At 38.2% G+C, this 10,283-nt stretch overlaps 1 pseudogene; it reads left to right on the forward strand.

Moving 5' to 3' along the window:
* Positions 1-9,852, forward strand: part of LOC126590439 (UDP-glycosyltransferase 79B9-like) — a 29,272-nt pseudogene extending 19,420 nt beyond the window's left edge.
* Positions 9,853-10,283: the final 431 nt, after the last annotated feature.

The raw sequence follows: 10,283 nt of genomic DNA on the forward strand, positions 1-10,283 counted from the left end.
CAAGTGGTTTTGGGCACTTGTCGTCCAACTCCTTCTCTTCCACTCTCACATGTGGGCTCCACCACTAACCTTGGCCTAAATCTGGCTTTTTTTAATTTTTTTAATTTTTAAGACTTAACCCCATTTTAGAACAAGGGTTGGAATGAAATTTGGGGGAGGGGGGAGGAATAGAAGGGAAAATTTAGAACTTACTCTAAGGGTTGAAGTTGGTCTTATAGACTCAAACTTTATGCATTTTAGGTTTTTGATTGAAGTCCCTTTCCTGCCACATAAATGACATAATAATAAAAGAGATGCAATAATATTAATAAATACTCAACTGTTTTTTTTTTTTTTTTTTGCTTTCATTTACACCAACCGTTTTAATAGTAAAAAAAAATAAATACTTGCTTATGGGTGCATTCTAGATTATAAAAAAAGGGGATTTTATTTTATTTTTATAAAATATGAGTACATGTATATAATAAAATTTGGCTACATTTTACATATAAAAAATTGGTATATTTATATAAAAATGTGGGTACATTTTACATACCAAATTGATACATTTAATACAAAAAAAGAGGAACGTTTTATATAACAAAAAATGGGTACATTTATATAAAAAACAATGGGTACATTTTATATAAAAAAAATCAATGGTACATTTTAGATTAAATAAATAAATTTTATATTAAAAAATGGGTACATTTTACATAAAAAATGGTACTTACAAAAAAAAAAAAGATACATTTTGTGTGACAGCCCCTCCCGGATGTTCTTATTATTTTTACCCTTGATAGCGTGGAATGACCTATATTACCATTGAACGTTAAGTTGTGGTGGTGTGTTTGAGCATAGGTTTTGGACCCAATTGGAACTTAAAATTTTATTTGTTTTGTTTGGTTGCCCTAACCTGGACCACACACACACACACACACCCACACAAACCCGTTGACCTATCTTTCTCTCTCTCAGATTTTTCTTCCATTTTCATACAACTGTACGGACAACCTCTCAACCAACTTCATCACTTATGGATCGAAGTTGTGAAAGTCATATTCATGCTCATTGCAAGCTTAGGAACAAGGCCATATCATTAGTTTGGAGGTTGGACCTCGAAAACCCTAGAAACTCGCGAGCTCCGGTGAGGTGCACTGTTCACTCGACGTGATCGCGAAGGTTTCAGGTAGTTTTGAGACTTAGAAAGGTTTTATTCTTGCTTTTCTGGTACTTTAGGTTGATTTTAGAGTAATTTTGACGTAGAAACGCTCGGGTTTAGTGAGTTGCATGGTGGCTGGATTATCGTGACTTTTTCCTGCGAGATTCCGGTAGATTTAGGACCTATGTTCCTTTCATCCTAAGCTTCATTTTGGTATAAAATTTGTGAATTTTGGTTAAGAATTGAAGAAGATATGACGATTAGAAGTTTTTCCAGAAACCGGCAGTTGCAGAGGTCACCGGTGCCGGACTCCAGCTAGCTGAGGTTAAAGGAAGGGAATATTCCATCAAAGTTGACGGAATATGCTAACGGTGTCAGGTATATTTAATAGTATAATCTAATATTTAATGGAATATTCCCTAACGCCGTTAGGGAATCCGTTAGTGTGCCAAGCATGTGCCTACACGTGGGCCGCGCGTCTGGCCGTGCCTTGGCCAGCGTGTGACGGTGCGTGAGTGGTCGGAAATTTTTTCTTGGGGACGTTCCTGAGGTTGAGTAGGTCATGATGGTATATTCCAATACCCTAATTGAGTAATGTATGAGAAGTTGTTACCTAGTTTTGATTATGTGCTTAAAAATAATGTTTAAATAGTTGTTTCGTATATAGGTGAGACCTATCCTGAGGGCGAACGCAGTCAAGAAAGGCTCGGGATATATATATAGACACACACACTTGTTATTTTTCCCAGAAAACTTAATTAAACGGTTTGATACTTTGAAATGCCATGTCAAATGCTTTCTATGTTTAATTGTTCATTAGTATGGTTATATATATTGTTGCTCGACGCTGTGGACGTTCAGGTAAGTTTTAGGTGAATATATTGATGGTAGTGATGGTAATGAGTATATTAGTGCTGAGATGTATTTCGAGCTATTTATCCTGCACCCCGATGTTAGTGCTCCGCCCAAGGACAGAGCCTAGCCTTCACATGATGGTTCACTTCCCACACCACATGCTCACCTTGGATCCAAGGCATGTGCTAGCCTGTCGTACAAACCACTTTAGGTGGTTCTGACTCGTAGGCGACTTGCGATACTTCACACAGCCTTCACGTGACCGTAGCAATTGAGCGTATTTATTTACACCTAGTCTGTCGTACAGACCACATTAGGTGGTTTCGATTCGTGTGAAGAATTTGATTGATGAGTTGTGGACCCAGCCGTACAGGTCACTTTAGGTGACTTCGGCTGGCATACTATCTCATATTGATTGATAATACCTGGCTTACTTATTTCTTTCTGAGATTTGACATGGTATATTCGGTGGATTTGTTATTTTGAATATGATTTTGAGATATAATTGTGTATGTTATTTTCTGGGAATTATACAGGTTTTACAGCGAGGGATTACTACTTTTGATATTGAAATGGTTTTGAAAAACTTTGTTTTTGCCCAATCACACTTTCTGTTTTGCACCCCTCCAGGTTTTAGGTAGGAGTGCTCGTTATTGGCTCAGAAGGAATTCAAGGCAGCTCTGACAGGTTATCACAAATGTAGGACCATCGTTGGTATTGTATAATTAGTATTCGTCCTGCTGGACTGCACTTAGGCTACCTACGATCTGGTTATGTGTAGTCACTTTTAATATCAACTTTCACCTTATCTCATCTAGTGTTTTAGTCAGTTGTTTTTTTTATTTTTTTTATTTATTCACATTTCTAATTTTATTATTGCTTCTGCACTATGCACATAGCTACGTTACCCTCACGTGATGGCCAACATGCCTCAATCTTAGGTCGGGGTGTGTCATTTTGCATATAAGAAAGTGGTACATTTGTACAGAAAAATGGGTACATTATAAATAAATTATGGGTACAAATAAAAATAAAAGGTTAAAAAAAAATTATGAGTACAAATAAAAGTTAAAAAAAAAAGGACAAAAAGAAATTAATATATGGGTACAAATTAAAATTTAAAGAAAATTGATGCAATTTAAAAAAAAAGGGTTGCAAATTCAAAATGGGTACAAACTAGAACTAGAAATATATGATAAAAAGTTTAGCCATAGATATAAATATACCTAATGAAACGGTTCTAACACTAAATGAATATATTTAAAAATAAAATTTAATTATCTTAATATGTAAATATTTTATTTTTGAAATAAAATAGAGTAGAAAAATTGAAAATGAATAAGGTTTTAATCAATAGAGTAGAAAAATAGAGATAGGAACCTAATTTCTCCATATATAATATATTAGCTAGTAACATTATCTAATGTAACGCATATATAGATTTAGTCAAATTAGCTAAAGCAGTGTAATTCACTCTTTGCACAAAAGTCCAAATTCCTTTTATCCTAGTTTAGATGAATTTAGTGTTGCATCGAGTTCAAATAAGATGTGTCCAGCATAGTTTGAAGAATACGGATTATTCATGTGTCCAGTCCACTACCAACAAATTAAGGGTAAAAAAGGAGGGGTACTAGACTTCAAAGAAATCACGCCAAAAAAACACTAAAAAAGACATGGGTTTCGTGTGCAGGGCATAAAATGTTAAAAACAAGGGGCAGGCCTCACGAGATTGAGCATTCATCAAACCCATAATAAATAAACAAGGGACGCTTGACTCCATTCCTCCACCTCTCTAACGAGCTGGCCGCTAGAGGTCATGATGAGATCACTTTCTTGTTGCCCAAGAAAGCTCAAATTCATCTTCAACATCTCAATCTCCACCCACACCTTATCACCTTCCATTCGGTCATCGCCCCTCACATTGAAGGCCTCTTGGACAACATTGCGTTTGTCTTCAAAATCCCACTGTATTTGAGCTATTTGCTCACCTTTGCCATAGACCGCACCCGCGACCAAATACAAGATTTTCTGAAAACAAGTGTTGCTAACTGTAAACTCGACATGATTTTCTTTGATAGTGCCCATTCGATACTAGAGATCACAAGAGGGCTTGGCATTAAATCCATTTTCTATGGTGTCATTTGTGCCGCAGCATACACACTTTCTCTTGTTCCGATATGTAATTATGTGACCAAAGATGCATGCATGACGCCCATGATAATGACTGAAGAACATCTTAACCCGGCTCTTGGGTATGATAAAGTTTGTTTGTTTGGATGTTTTGGTTGATAGTTTGGATCAGTTTCTTAGGGTTCGAATAGCAGAGAATGAAGAGGACTTGGAAAAGTGATTGACGGCTTCAAAGGCTGTGTAAAGTACAGCAGCCATAATTTCATTAAGTAGAGGAAATCTTGTAGGGTATGGTGCATTACCATGAAGCATGCTTGCTTAAAGGAGTGATTGACAAGAGACTTAAACAACTCTTTTATCCTTACTACTCCATATTAAATCCTAGCCCTTCATTTGGGTTTCAAGTGATCTAATCTGGAATGTACATTTGTCACTCACACACTTACACATACATTTAAACTGAAAAACTAGCCGCTGGAGGCTAAAACCCTTTCTTCTTCTTTATTTTTCGATGCAATTAGAAGCCATGCTCGGGAGCTCCTTGCTGCCTTCGATCTTTCGACTTCAGAAACTGTTTAGCTTCCAACACTCCCTTCTAAATTGCTTTTGGGAGTCATTCCAAGCAATCCCCTCAGGTAATTGAATCTCTCACTCAGTAATGCTTCTGTGAAAATATCTGCGATCTGATCTTCTGTGCTGCAATAGATTAGCTTGATTGTGTTGTTCTGCAATGCCTCTCTGATGAAATGATATATTCTTTTGATGAGCTTTGTTCTCTGATGAAATATTGGGTTTTTTGTCATGGAAATTGCAGAGGTGTTGTCACACATAAGTGATGTGGCTTCAACCTGCAATTCGCCAAAGTCTTTGAGTATAAACCTTAGCCAAATAGCTTGAGCTGTTGCTTCTGATGCACTCACATACTTTGCCTTGGCTGTGGACAGTGCAACACTGTGTTGCTTCACAGAGGCCCATGAAAATACCCCTGAACCAAAGGTAAAATCATAGCCCGACGTGCTTCTGCTATCATTTTCACTGCCACCCCAGTCACTGTCACAATATCCAATTAGGAAAATTGACTTCCCCATTTCATATTTGATGCCATAATCAAGTGTTCCTTGCACCTATCTTAGAACTCTTTTTGCTGTCCCCATGTGTATCTTGCTAGGATTGCTAGGATTCTGCATAAACCTAGAGAGTAAGCTTATTGAGAACATTAGATCCGACCTTGTTGTAGTTAAGTACAATAGACTGCCAACAATGCTCTTGTAGAGACTTGCATCCATAGATTCACTCCCATCTTCCTTCTTAAGCTTCTCATTTGCAATTAGAGGTGTAGAGACCGGTTTGCAACCCTTCAAACCAAACATTTCAAGCAAGGTTTCATCATACTTCCTTTGATGAATGAAGATACTGTTTGCCTCTTGAATTACCCCAATGCCAAGAAAATGATGTAAGAGGCCTAGGTTAGTCATTTCATACCTCTTTATCATTTCTTCTTTGAACTTTTCAATCATTGCAGCATCATTTCCAGTGTAGACAACATCATCCACATAGATTTAGACAATGAATGTCTTGTTGTTGCTTTCTGTCTTGGTGTAGAGTGTAGCTTCACTAAGACTTTTTTTTAAATCTTTTCTCAGTGAAATAAGAATCAATCTCACTGTACCAAGCCCTTGGAGCTTGTTTTAGGCCATATAGTGTTTTCTTTAGCTTGTACACTTTATCTGGAAATGCATTACTTGTGAACTCTTGAGGTTGTTCCACAAACACCTCATTCTCTAGCACTTCATTTAGAAATACCGATTTGAAATCCAATTGATGTAGCTTTTAACCCTTCTTGGCTGCTAGGGCTATCAAGGTCCTTCTGGTCTCTAACCTTGCTACTGCTGCAAAGGTTTCATTAAAGTCTACTAATCTTGCCTTGTTCTTCTGCATAGAACCATTTAGGTATAGCTTCACTTTGTACACCCATTTCACTCCAATTACAGGTTTGTCACTTGGTCGATTTACAAATTCCCAAGTGTTATTCTTCTTTATCATTTCAAGCTCTTCCTTCATTGTTTTCTTCCAAGCTTTGTCTTTCTCAGCTTCTTCATATGTTTCGGTTCCATTACACAGTAATTACATGTAGCATATATCTCATCTAAGCTTCTTAACCTCACTGGAGTTGAACTTGGAGTTGTTATTTGTGATTGACTTGATTGTGGACTCATGTTTGCTTGCTGTGGAGTCCCTTGCATGTCACCATTCTTTGTGGTTTCTTCTTGAATTGAGGTCTCCATAGGCTCCCTTGTTTGCCCATTGTTGAGGTCAAGTTGTAGAGAGACAATGTCTTTCTCTTCTACACTTGTTTCCCAATTCCATGTTGAGTCTTCATCAAAGATAACATCCCTTGACAAGATTATCTTCTGAGTTAACAGATTGTAAACTATGTACCCTTTCTCACTGGTACCATAACTCACAAAAACACCCTTGTTGCTTGATTTCTCCAACTTATGTCGTAGTTGTTGAGGAATGTAAGTGTAGCACATTGAGCCAAACACTTTCAAATGCTTCACAGAAGGCTTCCTTCCACTGAACACTTCAAATGGAGTTTTCTTGTCCAATGCTTTAGTAGGGCACCTATTCAATAGGTACATTGAGGTGTTCACAGCTTCATCCTAAAATGTATAAAGCATGTTCTTTTCATGCATCATAGACTTAGCCATTTCGACTATAGTCCTATTCTTCATTTTTGCAATGCCATTCGATTGTGGTGAATATGCCACTATGAGTTGTTTCTCCAACCCCACATCTTTACATAATGCATTGAACTCAAGAGAGGTGTACTCTTTTCCCCTATCACTTCTTAGTCTTTCCCTTCAAGCCTTTCCAGCTTCAAATGGATCTCTGTGATGCTTTCCAAGCACACACCCTTCACAGGTTTCACTGCATTGATCCAACTTTGGTATACCTTGTACCATTTCATGCTTTTACAGATTTTCTAGACTTGTCATGTTTAAGTGACCAAGCCTCTTATGCCATAGCTTCATAGAACTTGTCACACTTGTTTTCCTTGCCACCTCTCTTAGGTACTTCAACATAAGTGGAAAACTTCTGTTTTTCACTTCCACTCATATTCACTAGGTTTGATAGGGACTTGTCATCATAGATCTCGACCACAATTCCTCCAAAAAGTAGGAAATAGCCATGCTCCATCATTTGACCCACACTAATTAGATTCTCATCCAATCCAGGCACTAGCATCACCTCCCTTATGTATCTTCTTCCTTTCTTAGTGTTAACGAACATAGCTCTTCTTCGAGTGGCTTTGACAATGTTTCCATCTCCCATTTTCACTTTTCCAGTGAAGTTTGTGTCAATGTCAATGAGTAATGACTCATGTGCAGCCATGTGATTGCTGCAACCACTGTCAATGTACCACACTTCAGTGTTTTTCTCCATTTATGCACTGAAAGCACAAAACACATTTGCTTCTTCTTCTACTTAGTTTGCACAGTTCACTTGCTGCACATTCTTTGATCTGCAATCCCTTATTATGTGCCCGAACTTGTTGCATTTGTGACATCTAGGCTTGTCCTTGAACCAACACTCTCCAAAATGGAAATTGTCATAGTGCTTGCATTGCTCCTTGGTTCTTGGACCTTCATTTGAGTTGCTACCTTGGTTAGGTCTAGGGGTTTTGTTACCCCTTTCCTTCCCATTTCTTGTTCTTACCCTTCCACTGTGGTTTTTGTTTGCTTGCATTAGCTTGACTACTAGATCCAACAGAGAGAGATTGAAATGCTTTCTCAGTGGCAAAATATGCATGCCTCTTGAGCTTTTGGTCAAAAACTCTTAAGGATGCCATCACATCTTGCACACTAAGAGTTTCAATGTCCTTGATTTCTTCAATGACACTCACTATTGAATCATAGGGCTTAGTTAAACTGATCTACAGTTTCTGGACAACTCTCTCATTAGGCAATTCCTCACCATGTGTTTTCATCTTATTTACAACATCAAATAGACTAGTAAAGTAATCTTTCAACATCTCATTTTCCCTCATTCTTGTATACTCGAAATCTCTTCTAAGGGATTGAAGTTTTACCTTTCTGACTTTGGGGTCTCCTCTGTACTCTTGCTGTAAAACTTCCCAAGCTCCCTTTGTAGTTTTTTCATTTGCTATCCTCGGGAAAATAGTGTCTGAGACAGCACCTTGGATGATTCCAAGTGCTCTAGCATCCTCCATCCAGTTCTACTTCAGTGTTTTGAGTTGTGTTTCTATGAGGTCCTCCTTTAGAGCATCGACCTCCATCTTAGGTAGTTCATACCCATGTTGAACCATATCCCATATATCATAGGACTTGAAAATGGTTGTCATTCTTATTCTCCAAAAATCATAGTTCTCCCCCATCAAAGACTAGAGCCTTTAGCTCACTGCTACTGCTTGATCCCTTCATTTGCAGGGTTGTTTGTTGATTGTTGTTGTTGAGGATACTATGTAGGTGCTCCCAAAGATCTCAACTTGCACATATTATGCCTAGAAAGTTGTAAGATCAGAAACTAAGCTCTGAGGCCATGATAAAGTTTGTTTGTTTAGATGTTTTGGTTGATAGTTTGGATTGGTTTCTTAGGGTTAGAATAGTAAAGAATGGAGAGGACTTGGAGAAGTGATTGACGGCTTTAAAGGCTGTGTAAAGTGCAGCAGCCATAATTTCATTAAGTAGAGGAAATCTTGTAGGGTATGGTGCATTGCCATGACCCATGCTTGCTTAAAGGAGTGATTGACAAGAGACTTAAACAACTCTTTTATCCTTACTACTCCAAATTAAATCCTAGCCCTTCATTTGGTTTTTAAGTGATCTAATTTGGAATGTACATTTGTCACTCACACACTTCACATACATTTAAACTGAAAAACTAACCGTTGGAGGCTAAAACCCTTTCTTCTTCGATGCAGTTAGAAGCCATGCTCGGGAGCTCCTTGTTGCCTTCGATCCTTCGACTTCAGAAGCTGTTTAGCTTCCAACAGGGTACCCGTCTTCAACTGTGGTATTGACGCGTAGCCATGAAGTTCAGTCCTTGATGACATCAAGATCGTGTGGCGTTGGTATTAGAGTTAACCGGAGGCTTATCACAGGATACAGAGCGATCAAAGAATGTGACGCCTCTGCCTTAGAACGTGCAGAGAGTTCGAAGGTGACTTTTGCGATTACTTGGAAGCACAGTTTCAAAAGCCAGTGCTTTTAACCGGACCCGTATTGAGCCTGGAAAAAGGACCAAAATTATTAGAAGAAAGGTGGGCTGATTGGTTTGCCGGGTTTGAAGCCGGATCAATGGTGTTTTGTGCATTTGGAAGCCAGTGGGCATTTGGAAAAGACCAATTCCAGGGTTTGAGCTAACTGGGTTGCCATTTTTGGTAGCTGTGAAACCGCCATTGGGCTATAATGTGGGAGTCTTTGATGAGTGAGAATCAGATTGTGCTGGTCCCACAATTGGTGGACCAGATCTTGGGAGCCAAGTTGCTGGCTAAAGAGCTCACGGTTGCAGTGGAGGTAGAGAGAAGAAGATGGGTGGTTTTCAAAGGAGAGTTTGAGCAAAGCTGTTAAAAGTTTGATGGATAAAGAGAGTGAGGTGGGTGTTATGGTGAAGAAGAACCATGCAAAGTTTAGGGAAATAATATGGGAGCCAGGGTGGGCTACGTTGATAGGTTTGTTGACAATCTGAAAGAGCATGTTTAATTATATCTTTGATGTCTTGTTGACGTCTTTGATGTATGACAGTTGAAGTTTATTTCAATAAGTTGCCGGTTGGATTGGTCCAACCAAGAAAGGCATGGGGCATTACTTTACTTGTTTGCTTATGATCTGAATCATTCGTATTATAGATCATTATGTAAAGATACCTTTGCAAAAAATCAATTAAAACTAAGTCCTTTTAGTTAATCAACTTTACTTGTTATGATAAACTAGCATCATATGTGCTAACAAAATGCAAGTGTCCCTAGCCAAACTTACAGCCTAAAAGGCATTTCCAGCTCAACAAAACCTTGCTTCAGTTAGCATGCAAAACCCTTGTTCATACAGCACCAAATACTACAATTTGAATTGGTTCACAATAAACACCCTCCATACAAAAGGAATGGCAAAATGCAAAATATAGTTCAAAGAAA

This window comes from Malus sylvestris, chromosome 11 (assembly GCF_916048215.2).
Source record: "Malus sylvestris chromosome 11, drMalSylv7.2, whole genome shotgun sequence".
Taxonomy (NCBI): domain Eukaryota; kingdom Viridiplantae; phylum Streptophyta; class Magnoliopsida; order Rosales; family Rosaceae; genus Malus; species Malus sylvestris.